This window comes from Rhinolophus hipposideros (assembly GCF_964194185.1).
Source record: "Rhinolophus hipposideros genome assembly, chromosome: 13".
NCBI lineage: Eukaryota > Metazoa > Chordata > Mammalia > Chiroptera > Rhinolophidae > Rhinolophus > Rhinolophus hipposideros.
Window position 1 is genome coordinate 25,656,226 of NC_138059.1, and position 17,566 is coordinate 25,673,791.

Here is a 17,566-nt window from a genome sequence, read left to right on the forward strand (position 1 = left end):
ATTTGAAATTGTATCACATTTTCAAAAATGTTTAAAAGTGAAAACAAATTATGTTTGTATAGAAGTCATGAGATAATGAGGTGAGAAAAACTAACTTAACAAATGACAGCCAAATCCCTCTTAAGTAATTATGTTAATAGGGAAATCTATTGCAGGCATATTTGATGAGTGGTGTGGTGAGAAAGGTACTCTTTGCTCCTGTGCTTGAGTTTTGGCTGGGGAAAGTTTGGGTTGGCATGTGGGAATGGGGAGTGGAAGTGGAAATGAAAGAGGAAGAAAAGATTTAAAAAGTAGGGAAAATCTGTTAGTAAACACTGTGAGCCTGGTGCTCTAATACATGCGAATGCAGGAATTTTCATCTCAAATTTTAAAAGGAATGTGGGGAGGGACTTTATGAAATGTAAGGTAGAGGCAGGGCTGGGTTCACGGGTGTGCAACTTCTGTGGTCACCCCATACTTCATTTCATGTTCTGATGTTGCTGCCTGGAAATTCTTAATAACGTTTGAAGGTATATTTTGCAAGTGAGATCCAATGGGACATTGGAGCATGTTTGTGAGCAGAGGAGATGTGTGCGATATGCATGTCTGTCATTTCTTGACACTTCATTCGCATAGTGGTCTCAGTGTCCTGTGAGCACAGAAATCCTATGTGAGTAGGAGGAGTTCAGCATGTTGCCTACTACTGAATAAGTGGGGCCATGACAGCCCTAGAAACTTCACTTTCAATTCAAACAGAACTTGCCTCAAATACAGAAGGGAGGCGATGGTATTCTAAGAAACACGAATGATCCATAAATCCTACCATATATCTTCTTATTTGCATTGCGTCTCTGTGTTAGCCCACCAATTATGCTCAAAACGTTGACATCGAAGGAAAGGAAAAGGTAAGACAATGCATGGTACTTTCTCCTTTCAGTTCTTCCTAACTGATCAGTAAGCCTAAGGCACAGGAATGTTAGTAGAAGGTGCACATATCAGGAATTGAAGTAGAAACAGTTCAATAAGTTTTCACTGTTCTAGTAATAAGTAAATATGTATATGTAACAGTTACATGATACAAATTGTGTAATTTCAGTGATTCTATATATGAATAAAATGCTGTTATATTTGCAGTTAAAACTGGCATAGCACAATGCAAAGATGAATGGTAAATTTAATTCTAATAATAAAAATGTAATATTTTTTAATTAGAACAATAATAAACAACATTTTCAAAAATGTCACACACACACACACACACACACACACACACACACACACACCGTGTTTCCCTGAAAGTAAGACCTAACCGGAAAATAAGCCCTAGGATGATTTTTCAGGATGACATCCCCTGAACATAAGCCCTAATGCATCTTTTGGAGCAAAACTTAATATTAGACCAGGTCTCATTTTCAGCAAGACAGAGGAAGGGAGGGGGAGAGGTCTAGAAGTCCTGTGCACAAACCCTAAAGTCAGAGCAAAGGATGGGGGTTAACACGTCAAATTCTCTCTCAGATGATTATTTAGCTTGGAATGGTTTCCTCTTTCAAGTTCTACCTAATGTAGTTCTTGCATATGATAAAACATCCTTTATTACATATTTGATACTGATGAAAACTGCAGACTTATTATACTCATATATATTTTAATCTTTTTTTCAATAGTATATATATGTATACATATGTACATGTGTGTATATTACCTTGACAATATTATCACCATTACGGATTTTAAAAAGTATTCAGCTGATAATCTGTTGAGTCTACCCTCCAGACAAATCCAGAATCTAAACATGTATCCCACCTCCACCTCTACCAAGATGAAGTCACCATCATCTGGCACCAGTATTACTGACTTATTGTCTTAACTGTCTTCTGTAATTCTGCCCCTCCCAGCATCCCATATATCCTTTTAACACAGCAGCCAGAGCGATCCTTCCAAAATTTAATTCAGATAATGAGCCCCCTTTACTCAAAATCCTTAGATGGCTTTCCTTCTGTGTGGAATAAAAGCCCATTCTTTAGATTGGCTCCAAGATTTCTACAAGATCTGGCCCTGACTACTTTTCAGACCTCCTCTCATTACCTTTTCTACATTCTCTCCTCTCCAGCCACGTTGACTTCCTTGATATTTTGTTTTGTTTTGTTTTGTCTTGTTTTCACACCTACTTATCCCATTTCCTTGAATACTCTTTCCCCAGATATCTCAATGGCTTGCTCCTTACCTCTTCTTTGTGAGGTCTTTTCCATTCATCCTTTTCAAAGTACAACTCCAGCTCCACCCCCTTCACCCAGGCCATGGAGTTTCATTTCCTCCAGAGCATTAGCACCATCCAACACATTACATATTTTACTGATTTTTATTTAAAAATTTCTACCCCCTGGAATACAATCCCCATGAGGGCAAGGACTTCTTTCTGTTTTGTACAATGCTTCATCCCCAGTGTTTAGAACAGTAACTAGCACTTAACAAGAACTCAATAAATAGCCATTGAATAGAGGAATAAATGAACACTGGCTGATTTATTATTAATAGCATGCTGGGGGTGCTAGTCGCTAACAAGACTGAATTCCTGGGTTTTATGACTTTGGGGAAATGAATGTTTAGTCTTGTTATATCATTGTAATCTGCCATTTTTCTTGATTAGTTAAAAAAATACTTTCTTTAATATCTTCACTTTAATTGTACAAAATCTCCTGTCACCTGAGAGTGGTGAGGTGTAGAGTACCGCACTGCAGATACTTCTGAAATTCTACAGAAGCTGTCAGGGGCTTGTATCCAGCAGCTTAGTCAAGCACTTGCCCCGATTAACACCTACAAGTATTCTCAGCATGTCTATGATTTTGTTTTTGGTGCTGGTATTGACTTTTCTTGGGATTTTTAAACCAAGTGGCTTCTGAGGTTCATTTGAATATGAGAATTAGTCACCCAGCATCAATATTAATACACTTCCCTTAAAGCAAGCAAGTCTGATTCTACTTTATAAGCATAATTCGTTTACTTATTAATACTAGGGACCTAGAAAAATAGAAAAATATGAAATAATTTTGTATATATCCTTTCCAAAATCAAATTATCTTTAGAAAATTATAGATGTGTTGAAAGGGCTAATTGATATTTTTTATATATGTAGTCAAAGTAAGTTCTTCTAGAAGCCAATACGTATACTCTGAGAATTCTTTGTATTGCAAATAACAAAAATCCATCTCAAACAGTTTATGCATAAATGGAAGAAGTCTAGGGATAAAGATGGCTTCTGCATTGTCTGTATTCAGGGATTCAACTGATACCATAAGATTATCTCTCTCTCTCTCTCTCTCTCTCTCTCTCTCTCTCTCTCTCTCTCTCTCTCTCTCCCCCCCCTTTCAGGCAGTTCTTCACGTGGTATACAAGAGAGCTGATGCCACCGTCAGTCTCATATTCTGCCAACTTATCAAGTCCAGCGGAAGGAGATAGTTTTACTAACATTTATGGTGAAAAGCTAGGGAAGAATTGTCCTGACTGAGATCACATGCTACATGCCCAATGTTTTATCAGTCTCTTTGGCTACAGAAAGAAATACACTGATTGGGCTTCATAACCACCATGACCACCCCTGTGATAGATGAATGGGGTGAGCAGGTTTCCTCAAACCCAGGACTATAGGAAAGTGTGCTTCTTATACTTACATACCACTCAATGTACACAATCAAAAAGAATTCAGTCAATTTTTATTTACAATAACTATCTCTCAGTAAGTTTTATGATTTGGAGGTCTAGAATGAGAGTGGCCTGCAGAAGACAGGAGGCGTGACTTGGCAGGGAGACAGACAGGCACCCAGGGCATACTGGATACCTTCTCTGTGTAACAGGCAATGCCCCTTGTGCTACATGTGACCATGCTTGTCTCCTTTTCAGTCTTCGAAACAACCCTGTGAGGTAGATGTTATTATTCATTATTTTATGGTGGAGAAAGTAAATTGACCTAGGTCACAAGCTTGGACACACAAGAATCAGAGCTTAATTTTGATCCCAGAATCAATTCTGAAAACCACGTGCTTTTCAACACATGGCAATGTACTAAAAACCAAGTTTCCAATACTTAGAAAATGTTGGTGCCCTGACAAAGTAAGTAGAGGTTTTCATTTTGTTTTACTTTCCATCTTCCTTTCCTCTAAGAAACAAAAAGGTGTGTTACCTGTTAGAGGTCAACTTTGAAACAGTGCTATATCCATTCCCAGGATATAGGAGCCTGGGTTCAAGCAAGGCCAGGAGGTCATCAGCGTCGATAGCAGCAAGAAAGGTGGGAAGGTCCTTTGGTGATGTTCTTAGGATAGAAGCTTTCCTTTTTTACTACTATCATAATATTTTAAGGATGGAGATTTGGGGGGAGTTTTTCATTTCTATATGTAATTGACAAATTTATCATTTGTTGTGAATTTTATATTAGTAAATTGGTGTGGAAAGTCAAACTGTTTTACTCACTTACATAACAGCTATTTATTGAATTTTTACTATGGGCTAAGCATAGTAAAGAAACTTAAAGGCATAAAATACCTAATGAAATAGTAACTATATAAGCCAGTGATGAGGCTAAATAAAGGAAAGTACAAAAGAAAAGAGCAAAATTCAGCTAAATCAACAAAATCTCACACAGGCCACCTCGGGAATTTTGATGTCTCTCATCCTCCTAAATCTAGAGGACGAAATGCGTTATGGCCAAGTACAACTCTTGTTCTTCCGCCTACAAAATTACAGTAGACTTTGAACTTGTGGTTTCTGTCCAAGTGAAAACTTCCCATGACTATGTTCCTGACATTTCATTATATAAAAAGAAAAATCTAATTTCTGTACAGAAAAACATGGTTTCAAAATTAAACCTGAAAGAAGGAATAGTTCAAAACATACACTCTCTCAGTTACTTGTAAACTTTAATGTCACTTCATCAAAGCCACTAAAGACCAAAGTCATTTGTTTTCAGTTTTCCATTAAAATAAAAAGGTATCTATATATAAAGATCCAAAAGCCCCAAAGGGAACTTCATGGACTTGCTCAATATGGAATAGGAATTTTCAGTATCCACAAATATTTGTGCAGTGAAACCTGCAGTCATGCAATTCCTACAGGACTGAGTCCTGCGTAAGTCCCAATGGCACACTTGTGTAACTATGTTTGTGTTCCTGCTTACCTTTACATCGTACTCAGGTAACAGCTCCTCACTCTTTCAGCCTCTAAAGGCCTTGCCACTGTCATGCTGCTTTTTGCCTCATACTTATTCTTTTGGGCAAAAGCCTTTTTCACACTTTTAAACCTAGCGAACTAATAAGCATAAACTCTTCAAGATTTAACTCAAACAAAATTCACGGTACTGTTACCAACGGAAAAAATTCACCCATGTATCTGTTCTCCCAAAGTCTTTTTTAATTTTTTTCATATATCTCTATTACAGCTCCTTTACTACAATAATTTACATTAAATTTTATTAATTATGTATTTTTACCATTGTGGTTTGTATTTATTCATGTACACTACTTTTGTTACTTCCCCTAGTTTGATCCTTCTTTCCTCCCTCCCTCCTTTCCTTCTTTCCTTCTTTTCTTCTTTCTTCCCTTCCTTCCTTCTGTACCCTATTTTTACAAACCATTTGAGATAGCCAGTTTTTGTAATTTGTCCAGACTGTGCCCCATGTCAGTGGCAGCAAGTAAACTGCTCCTGCCTCTGATTACATTCTCTGTCATGGAAATACACAGTGGTTCTCCCGAGAGCAAACCGAAGTTCAGGAAGATTGTCTCCTTGCTGCTCTGGTACCCCAGACTGTAATTATAACTGTTTCCAATCTTTTTAGTTATACATAGCTTTTCATGCTTTGGGTAGGTGGTACAATCATTCATTTGTGAGTTAAGAAAGAACTTTCCATTTGGTCAACAATTCACCTGGTATACTATATACAATTTTGAATGATGAAATTAAATTTTAAAAGTAAATTTAATTTCGCTGAATGATTGCATCTGGTCTAAGTCTTTTCATTCAGAATTTATATTCCTTTCCTTTACAATTACAAAGGGAAAAGAAAATGATGCTAAAATATTAACTCTAACTCTTAAAATTAAGAATAGCTTTGCTTCAAACACTAATTCTTGGCCAGTTACATGGACAATGACCACGGCCACTACTTCCAACCAGCTTTTATTTAAATACATATGAAAAGTTGGGTTAAAACATTTCAATGTACAGTATGAAATTGTACAAGACATGAGAGTCTTCAGGGAAGCTTATTATGCTAAAAAAAAAAAAAAAAAGCATAAGAAACCAGATAATTGCATTAAGCATTGATAGTCAGATGACTGAAAAGGAAGTTGCTAACACCAGGACAGAGGTGCCCATTTATTCAGCAGCGTGGCCCCTGTCTGGCCTCAAGAAGACTCTTGTGGTAGAAATAAAACTGTGGAAGTTAAACAAATAAATTAATTAATTCCTAGGAACACAGTTAAGGGGAAACAATTCCAGTGACAGAAAGCGTCCACAATAAGCAGGTGGATATGCTTCATGATGCAGGAAAGACAGTCTGCTGTGTAAGTTCTGAAAGAGGTGAATCGTTAATTCCATTAAAGGATGGTAACAACTGCAATAAGAACAGAAATTAGTCCATTATCCATATTACATTTATCACAGAATGCAATCTGAGAGCAAATTATCTTAATGACCGGATTTTCATTTTCTAAATTTTGCCAAAATGTTCAAATCAAAGAGGCATAAGGTCCAGATCCTTGCTCCTATAGATGGGTTTTCATTCCTGACTGATCAAAGATCTTCACAAGGGAAAAATCACCATCTCTAGTTATAGTCTATCTTCCTAGGTACGTGCAGACTCTCTTTTCAGTTCTCTTGAGCCACTTTTTATTTGTGTAAAAAAAGACTCGGAGATGCAATTTTAGAAAACAAAACAAAACACACAAAATAATTGGGAAAGTCACAAGTAGAATGATTTTATGGTGACAGAAGTTTTAAAAATGCTGTTCATGATTTAGTGGAATTAGGAGCATGCTACCATGCTGTTTAGCAATTACATATGTTGCTCATTTTCTGAGATTTCATTCTGAGAGATGCACACTGTCAGCCTTGCTTTGGGGCTACTGATGGTCATACTTCCTTGAAATGGAATACATTTCCAGTTGCTGCCTTAAATGAATTTTGCTTATTGTGTCATAAAAGTTGGGCTCTGATAAAGTTTCTTCTGTAGATAGCACACTGAATATCTGCCTGATTTTCCTTTTATTCTTCTTGGTTTATATCAAGAGGCCAAAGCTAATGAGTATCAGTACCAAGTAAACATTACTCACTTCTTTCCAGGTCTCATGAACGCTGTATTCCATCGAGCCATTGTCATCCATCACTCCGTAGTAACCTTTGGCCTGGTGGCTGCTGGCTCCGAGGGGGCAGGCTACCAGGCTACTCCACTGGGCGCCCTTCCCCCAGAATTGGAGCAGACTCCTAACTATATTTAATTATGCTATATTTTACTTAATTTAGGGTCATTATGCTGCAGGTTTCTCAAGAGCCCTATTTTATTCATCTTAATGCTTGCAAACCCTAAGAGTTCCTTGGTATCATAGCAGGTGCCCAATTAATAGTTGGTTGATTTATTAATTACTTTCCTGAACATCTATTACATACAAAACATTATTCTAGGCATTCAAGATAGAAAGAAACATAAATAGTGCCTCTGACTTCAGGAAGTTTGCAATCTGCTTGCAAATACAAGGTACAGAAAATATTATTAGTAATAACAAAAACAACAGAAAATATTTATATAATACACACCATACACCAAGGGCCATTTTAAGTGGCTTATATATATTAATTCATTTAGTCCTCACAATAGTATCTATGAGGTAGATATAATTTTACCACTGAGGAAACTGACACACAGAAAAAATAAGGCATCTGTCTAAGGTAAGTGGTGAAACTGGAACAAAATCCCAGGCAGTCTGGATTTAGAGTTACTCTCAACCTATATATCATGCTGTAAATGACCTAAATAATACCAAAAATTAAATTTAGTTCAATTTAATTAAAAGACTTAAAATAACTATATTCCATTACTAGCACATACAGAACATTTGCACAAAAAATATTCTAAAATTTGAATTCACTTTGAACTAAAAATTTTTCTTTAATTCCATACTTCCTCTCAAATACCATTAAACCCTGTAGGAACTAACAGTTTCTTCTTAGGGCCCCCTGAAGAGAAGAGGAAAGCATTGTCCCAACTGTCACCCATTTCAACCACTGCAGCTCTGCTTCTATTTCTTCTCTGTGTTGAGGCTCCATGTAGGATTCTGTCCTCTAGTAAAACGAAAGTACTTTGAAAATCACTGTTACATATGTAAGCATATCACATAGAAACAGAAAAAAAAGTAGCATGTACTTTCTGAGATCACGTACCTCCCTTCTTTTTCCTTCTCCCCATGTCAACATCACCAGCCTCCAGAGTCCCTGTCAACCTTCCGTGTAGGTAACCTAACCCTTCCCTGAAGCAGATAGAAGATGCTCCCAAACCCTGCCTTCATAAATACCTGTGTCCTGGACTTCTCAGCCCATCTCCTCCCCTTGCCCTGGTCACCACTATTTCCAGATCTGTACTTGTTACCTCATTTCATGTCTACTAATCTTCATTAAATTTGGATTTGATGCTAAGCTCACGCTTCCTCCAACACTCACTTTTCCGGTCTTGTTTTCTAACTTTCATTCCAGGTAAAACTCCTGCTCTGGCCCCAGACGTCACACTGGTGCCGTCCAGATTACCATGATTCAGTAGAAAATCAGACATCTACAGGGGCTTGATTGGGCCTATGGCATTAACTTATCACAGAAGCCCCTTTTATACAGGTTTTTATAAATATTTTAAATGGACTTCTGGAAGAAATTTAAAACACTGCTAGACGTTTAAGCTCCAGAGGCCTATCTGGCAGCACCATCAAAATTGATTTTTCTCCAAGCACTACACTGTAGGAGTTGTGACAATTAAGTTCAAGGACTTGTTACAACAACGTTCCTAACCTTTTTTGATATCAGAGGGGTTATGCATCATGAGCTTGTACCAACTGGAGAAACAGTTAACCAAGTTTACTATTTGAAAGTGCTGAAAAAGCTGCGTGAAAAAGATGAAAATGACCTGAACTTTTTGCCCACATTTCATGGTTCTTGCATCACGACAATGCAACCACCTCACACGGCACTGTCTGTGAGGGAGTTTTTAGCCAATAAACAAATAACTGTATTGGAACACACTCCCTGCTCACCTGACTGCCTCCCAATGACTTCTTTCTTTACCCAAAGATAAAGGAAATATTGAAAGAAAGACATTTTGATGACATTCAGGACATGAAGGGTAATACAACAATGGCTCTGATGGCCATTCCAGATAAAGAATTCCAAAATTGCTTTGAAGTGTGGACTAGGCATTGGCGTCAGTGCATAGCTTCCCAAGGGGAGTACTTCGAAGGTGACTGTAGTGATATTCAGCAATGAGGTATGTAGCACTTTTACTAGGATGAGTTCGTGAACTTAATTGTTCAACTTCGTACACTTAAAATTCATGTGAAATAATACTGAATGTCTAAATGAATAAATAAAGTGTAAAAATAAATGAATAAATAATAGTTTAAAAAATTGATTTTTCTGATCTGCCACCTCTTCCAATCTCACGTAATAAACAAATATATCATTGCCCACCTCTTTTATTTCACCATTATTTTTCATTATAGTATCTTAAATATAAGGCGATATTTGTACATGGTGCTGTTCTCAACTCCAGAAACCGTAACACATGGGCTTTAAAATAGGGGCACATAAACTATAATGTAGCCAGGAATTAGAAAAATCTCATCAACATGATCTTCAAACCCTTATATAAGATTAAAAAACAAAGTGTCATTATAATAGGCCTACACAGTTATCATAAGCAGCATCATATGTAGTTTTTTTTAATAACCCTTAAGAACATTATATGCTTAAGGTGGACAGGATTGACAAGAATGCAGCTATTTTAATTTTACTGAAATCAGGCTTGTGTCTTGTGGAAACACATTCCCATTGGGCTTGATAACTGAGCAAGAAACACAAGTACTGCTGGATGGCAAATGAGATGGGCTGAACACAAAATGTGTAGCAAGGGAGAAATCTGGGAAAGAGACACAAAAACAGAGGTGGAAATATCCTGACCATCAAGTTCTTGGATGTCAAATCCAGTAGGCAATCTGTTGTAGTATTCTAAGAATGGTGAGACTCTTGAGGCAAGAACATGGTCCTGAAGGCCCCAGGTAGTCCAGTAAAGTGTAAAGACTTCTGTAAAATGTAAAATCCCAACAGAATGAAGTAAGTCTGATATGCACCGGAGAAAGAACTATCAGTCACATGTACAGCATTAAAACATGGTGAATTGGAGAAAATAATCTCAGAAGAAGAACACAGAGAACAACATGCCTAATATCCATTCAGTTCTTTTTAGGAAAAAACTTGGAGCTTCTTGACAGGGCTTGAGACTCAGTTCTTTGACCATATGCATCTTATTACAGTTCTTTAAATATGACTTTGTCTCTTTCTCCATTCCTTCTTTCATTCCCTCATCCCTCCCTTTCTACCTCTTTCAACAAATACTTATTAAATTTATATTCAAGGTTAGGAACTTTGATAGGCAGTTCATGTCTTTATGCACTATTTCCCCAAAGTAACAGCCCAGCCCACACTCCTGAGTATATACGCTTATTACCAATGGGTCTTAAAGTCACACAGCCTGGGATTGAATCCAATTCCTTAGCATTAGGAAACTTACTTAATCATTCATCTGCTAAAATTGCATTTATAAACTGAAAGTGATCATTACACATCTATTTCCTAGGTGTGTGGTGAATGTTAAATGAGATAATCCATATAAGACATCCATTAGTTACTCAATAAATCTTAGTTATTATTACTATTATTATTGCTACAATTCATCTTGGCCTCACTTTAAACCATCTATGAACTACCCCCCAAGGCTGAGCTGACTTTCTCCTGGGGTCCCATAGCATTCTGTATACTGACCACACAGAGATGCACTATCTAAATCCCCTACAAAAAAGAACTTGCTTCCCAGCTTACAGGGAGTGTGGCCATCAGACAGCCTTCAGCTGACAGCTTTAGAGACTGCCTTAGCCACAGAGAACCACCTCACCCAAGGTCATGCCCTTCCTTAGGCAGCTGTCTTCTGATCACTGAGCAAAGTAAGAGATTTAAAGACCAATCCGGACGTGGAACAGCTCTGATGGGCAATTGTTCCCCAATGTCCCAGTGTGCAGGCCAACACTTTTGCAGACGTGCATCAGTTTGACTTTTTTCCTCTGTCCAATCCAGTTTCCTCCCCATCTTTTCACAGGTGTTCATACCTCAGCAACACCTTGTACCCCAAACTTCATCTCAGACCTGCTTCCAGAAAACCTAATCTGAGACCACACCATAGCTGTGTTCTATTAGTTTACTTCTCTGTCTAACTCCCTGACTGGACTGGAAGGTTTTTGATGACAGGGAAAATCTTATTTAGCTCTATACTCCCAGCAGCTAGCAAGTGATGATTAAAGAGAAACCCCTCAATCAGGAGTTGTACATTAAATGAAAATTAAGTGACATGTCAGCTTGAAAGAAAACAAAAAGTTTTAAATGTGTTCAGGAAAATTGAATCATCATAAAAATAATGATTATGTTTCATGTTAACTTAAAATTCTTCCCATGAATGAGGTAGAAGTTCCTTTATAAACTACATGTACAAAGGCAGAGGAAGTAAATTTTATCAGTGAACTCAGCACTGCTCTGGACAGAATCCTCTTAACCTTTTAACAGCTGCAGAAATGTTTTTTTTTCTTTCCAGTGCTTACTGCATATACTTGGAGAATCAAATAATGAACAATGTATGTACGACATCTGGTGGCTCCCAGATAATGTTACATCAACCTTGCCTGGAGTCTGAGCCACAGAACTTGATCACATTTGCCTAAACATTTTCTCATGTTGAAATCCTCCCCAACATTAGCTTGGGCTGGTCTGCCAGTGCTGGGGGGATGGGAGCTATTAAATTTGCCGAAGATGCCAGTTGTGATGAACAGAACAACCCCATTCTTTAAATCCTTTTATTTATATCATCTTCAGAATTAATAATCATTCATCCAATTAAATGCTCTTGGTCTGGGCCTCTGGCCAAGTCTATGTCATAGGAGGTGATAAAACCCATTAGCTATAAGCTTTAAATTAACCAGCATCAGACCCAAGGGAAGTATGGTGCCCAAATGAGTCACCTCCCTTCTAATTCAAAACCTCCATGCATTACTGATACTAGAAAATATCTTCATTGCATTGCTGCTGTTATGGTCAGCAGCACAGATTTAAGTGCAACAATTAGTAAAGCATAAGATCTCATGATATTTTTTCAATCACTTGTGATTTAAAGTTACATTTTAAAAATTTATGCACATATTCTGTGACCTAATATAAATTTATGCAAATGTAAAATATCTAGAGGTCGGAAGACTAGATTAAAAATCATAGAAGAATTTTATATGCTGCTGATGATAGTGTTACAATAACACACTCTGGTGAACAACGCATTAATTTGATTAAAACATACTCTGAGAAAAAGAAGAGCAAACTTTTATGATTTATTAACAGGTAGTAGGATCAAAGATGAGATTGTGTTTATTTGTGTTATTTGGACAATTGACTTTATTCTATCACTGATTTTGCACATATTCTTACAGCTTCTGTTGAAAATATTTTAAATAGCATATGGATATGTAATCATACCTCAGGGGAACTAGAAGAAAAATCAAATACAAATTTAGGAAACATTTGTTAAGTAGCTGCAGTTTTTTTCAGGAAACCAAATAAATCCACTAAAACTAGGTTAACGTTAGGAGCAATACACATGGATTTGAGCATATGCCACTTTGTAATGGGCTAAACTGTGGCCTTTTCTTTGAACTTCAAATCCTTAAAAATAAGAACTGATGAAAAGGGTCAGCAAAGTTAAATTACCATGGAAATCCAGGCAGTTTTACACTCTTCACTTTTAAAGTTGACAAGTGTCATTGGATTGAGGTCAACACCGTTATTCAAATAAGAATATAATCTACATTCCTTATAACTAAAGGCTAGCAAACATTTTTAGAATATTTTATTAATGGAAATTTCAACATACCCTCAAACTTTTGAATTATCTTCAGCTATTACTAAACATGGGAACTTTTTCTCCAACAATGATGCTGGAAAAGACATCTTTATTAAGTTTCATCTGGGCACATAAATTGTCTAAATTAGAATTATCAGAATTTGTTGAATGTGGTTCAGAGAAAAGCCAGGAGATTTTTCTGGATCAAGTTACCTCACAGCATATTTTATTCCACTTGATTTACAATGTCTTGTGTATAATCTCATTACTACAGAGTTTACTATAAGCATTTGATTAGTCAAGAAGGAGATGAGATAATTTTTGTGCTTATTGCATGCTAGAACACACGCTATAAATTCATGGATTAGTGAACTTATCCAGATATAGGCATACACACATTGGTTTTTAATTCCCTTTTTATTTATCATGCTTATCATTATTGCTGAACTTCGAATTTAAAACCTTTCTCAGGAGTTACCCTCATTGCTTCCCACTGTATGTAAACATCTATAGAACTGAAGTAGGCTGATTCTTAAGTGCTAGAATTTTACCTTATTTAGCAAAATTTTACTAAATGAATACAAGTGCAAGAATTTAAATATAGCTGATTGATGACCTCATGAAAGTCAATCCCTAATTCTAGTTTTACTAGATGAATTCTGCAAATTGAGAAATGACAAAGAAAATATATGGACACAATTATATTTTAAATAATACATACAAAAAAATCCCCACCTCATTTCTAATTTGAATAAATTATCTTTTTATAAAATAGGTGAAAATAGTGTAGGACATTATCTAGATGGAATCATAGCTATAAAGAGGAGGAACAAGGCCTAGGCAGAGCGATCAGCATGTAAGAGAGTTAAAGGCCAAATGAGAAATGCACCATCGACTGGGAAACTACAAATATATCCACCAGGGCTGGAATCTACTTGGGTTTCCATCAGGGCTCTCACTCTTCCACTTGTAAAACCGCATAATCATAGGCAAGTTCTTAAATATTTCTGTGCCTCAATTTCCTGCTCTGTAAAATGGGGTAAAAAGTACTAATATCTTGAAGTATTAAATATGACAGTTCTCATCAGGCACTTAACATTTTGGGCCATAATTAGCACATGATATGTTTTAGCTATTGTCATTATGAAAAGGGTTTTTGATAAAATCACATATTGAAAATACTAAAGAAAAATAATCAGAAAAGACCTTCATATAATAATTATGAGGTTGAATTATGAGCAAAATGAAATTTGACCTATTAAAGGAAGAAAGATAGCTTTTTCTTTGAAATTAGGGGAAAATAATTTTTTGTTTTGTGGATTAAATGAGCACATATAAATCTTTAGTGTAGTGCTTGGCAAATACATCAACAAATGCTATATATATTTATTGGTGCTATTATTATGAATAGTGATGTGATATTAAATTCTATGTAGCCAAAGTTTACAACAAAAGTACTGAGGACTTGGCCTTTAAAAATCAAGCATAATTTTTGTTAAGGAAAATGCCTACTCACCCTTCTGGCCCTTTGATGTGAACTAATGGAAGTGTTTATTGTCTACTAGAGAGGTTCACAGAGAAATATCCATATTTAAGTTCTTTTATCAAAATAAAGAGAAAATTATTTGAAGGGACTAATGAGTGTGGGAGATTGGGGGAATTGGTCCCAATGGACTATGGATTCCAAAAAAGCATGTAGAAAATGGCAAAATATTGTCCCAGTCAGGAGAGGAGTAAAAAATTCACTAGTAAGTGAAAACAGCACTAATAAAGACAAATGGAAAATGGGATAAAAGAAAATTTGGGGAGAGAAAATAAGTACGGAATTAAATCATCACACATGTCCTAAATTTGGTGCAGATCACATTGGTACTGGAACTCGCTGAGTTTTCCAGGCATGATCCGGGTTGGTGTCAGGGAAAGAGTGAAGGCCCAGGAAAGGAGTAACCACTGCATCAAATGCACATCACCGGTTATACAGCAGATACAGCGCCATATGTTCCTAAACTCCATTTTCCTTTCCTCCTGACCATAAAAACTAGATCCGGTTTCCATGATGACCAGCAGTGAGGTGGAGACAAAGACTGAATTATGCCTAATGGGGTGTGGAAGGTGTATTGTACATCATTTACAGCACTAGCTCCTTTGAAAAAAAGTAAATTTTGCATGCTTTTCTTCTCTTTTCTGTCAGATGTATGCAGTTTATTCAGGAGAGGACTCTGAGGCTCTAGGGGCTGCTGGAACCAGTATTAGGGAGAGTTCACACCATGACAGTGTGAAAACCAGTCATCCCCTATTCCAACCTTCATTTGACTATGGCATGAGCAAGAAATAAACTTTCCTTGTGCCAAGACATTGAGGTTTCATGACTATCAATAAGCCTCCTGTCACATGGTGTCAGGCGGGGTCTCAGCTCCAGCTCCCCACACAAGAATGCAGGATGTGGCTAGACCAAAAAGGAACACCCACAGAGCCATAGGTAGGGGAGTCACACCACTGTAGTCTCACTGGTGGCTGGATTCACACGATGATGTGCGACCTGCTGTCCCCTTTTCTACCAACCGACCGACTCTCTGACTTCCCTTGACTCTCCTCCCAGCACATCCGTGGCAGCTATTTCAGGGGCCAATTGTCTAACTGGCTACAGCCGACGGCCATCTACTACCCGAGTAAGCACCCCCCACATGAGGCTGAGAGCCTGGAAACTGCTCTCTGGGGCTCTGTCCCCACACCTCCCCTGATGAGAACCACAGATTAATCCTTGGAATGGCAGTGTAGGTAATTGATAACCTTGAAATGAGTTTCCAGTGGAATGATGAGCATAAAAGCGTGATTGCAATACATTCAAGAGATAATGTCAAGAGCAAATGTACAGACAGATTGTTTGGGGACTTTTGCTATGAAAGCAGAAAAATTGCATATATATAGTGGAGACAGAGCCAGGAATGCAGTTTCCAGGCTCTCGGCCTCACATGGAAAGGTGCTGGCTCAGGTAGTAAATAGTCAACAACTGTGATTGGCTGGCCATCAGCTGTGGTAGTTGTCCATCAGCTGTAACCAGTGAGCCATTGGCCACTGATATAACTGCTGTGGCTACGCTAGCAGAAAATGGGAGCTAGCAAGAAGATGGTGGCTGAAATAGCAAAAAGCAGATTGCAGCTAGCAAGCGGCAGAGTACAGGTTGAGGACTGCAGAGAAGCAGATGGTAGTTGTGGATAGTGTGGCTCCTGCTCTCTGTGTCTCCAACCCAGCCGCCAGCAAGAATATAATGGTATGACTCCCCTATCTATGGCTCCGTGGGTGTTCCTTTTTAGCCTCACCATGTCCTGTGTTCTTATGTGGGGAGCGGGACCAGAGACGCCGCCTGACACCCTGCATGACATATATATATACATATATATATATGTGTATATATATATGCATATGTATATATGCATATATATATACACATATATATATTAATATTTGTGTCGTGCGGGAGACCCTGCTTTCTGTGCCATTTGTCATGCAGGGAGGCCTGTGGGGCCTCTGGTCCGGCTCCCCACATAAGAACGCAGGATATGGTGAGGCCAAAAAGGAACACCCACGGAGCCATAGATAGGGGAGTCATACCACCATATTCTCTCCGGCAGCCTGGTGAGACACACGCAGTAGGGGCCACGTGATCCACAGTCCTCCATTTACTTTTCTGCCTGTCAACCAACCAACCAACCAATCAACGCAGCCCAGCAGTTACATCAGTAGCCAATTGGCTAACCGATACAGCTGAGGGCCAACCAATCACAGTTGATGGTCATTCACTGCCTGAGCCAGCACCTCCCCACAAGAGGCCTACAGCCTGGAAACTGCTCTCTGGGACTCTGTCCCCACAATATGTATATACAAAAGTTAATAGCCAATTTCTATGCATAGTGAGGGGTACAATAGGCACAATACAGTCCCACAAAGAAGTCCACATATGTGGGGACAGAGCCAGGAGTGCAGTGTCCAGGCTCTCGGCCTCATGTGGAAAGGTGCTGGCTCAATGGCCATCAGCTGTGGCTAGTTGGCCATCAGCTGTAACCAGTGAGCCACTGGCCACTAATATAACTGCTGTGGCTATGCTAGCAGAAAATGGGTGCTAGCACGAAGATGGTGGCTGAGCTGGCAAGTGAGGATTGCAGTTAGGATGGCGGGTTGCAGACAGTGTGGATCCAGCCTTCGGTGAGACTATAATGCCGTCAGTGAGAATATAGTGGCATGACTCCAGTATCTATGGCTCCGTGGGTGTTCCTTTTTGGCCTCACCATGTCCTGAGTTGTGGGGAGCTGTAGCTGAGACCCCGCCTGACACCCCACAAGACAACATCTTAATCCCTCAGAACCTGTGAATATGTTAAGTTACGTGACAAGAGGGAATTAAGGTTGCAGG

At 38.2% G+C, this 17,566-nt stretch overlaps 1 pseudogene across 1 annotated transcript; it reads right to left on the reverse strand.

Annotated features, from left to right (window-relative positions):
• Positions 1–7,049: 7,049 nt before the first annotated feature.
• On the reverse strand, positions 7,050–7,352 carry LOC308506536 (small integral membrane protein 19-like; annotated as a pseudogene). Its single transcript has one exon. The product of its transcript is annotated as a small integral membrane protein 19-like (transcript).
• Positions 7,353–17,566: the final 10,214 nt, after the last annotated feature.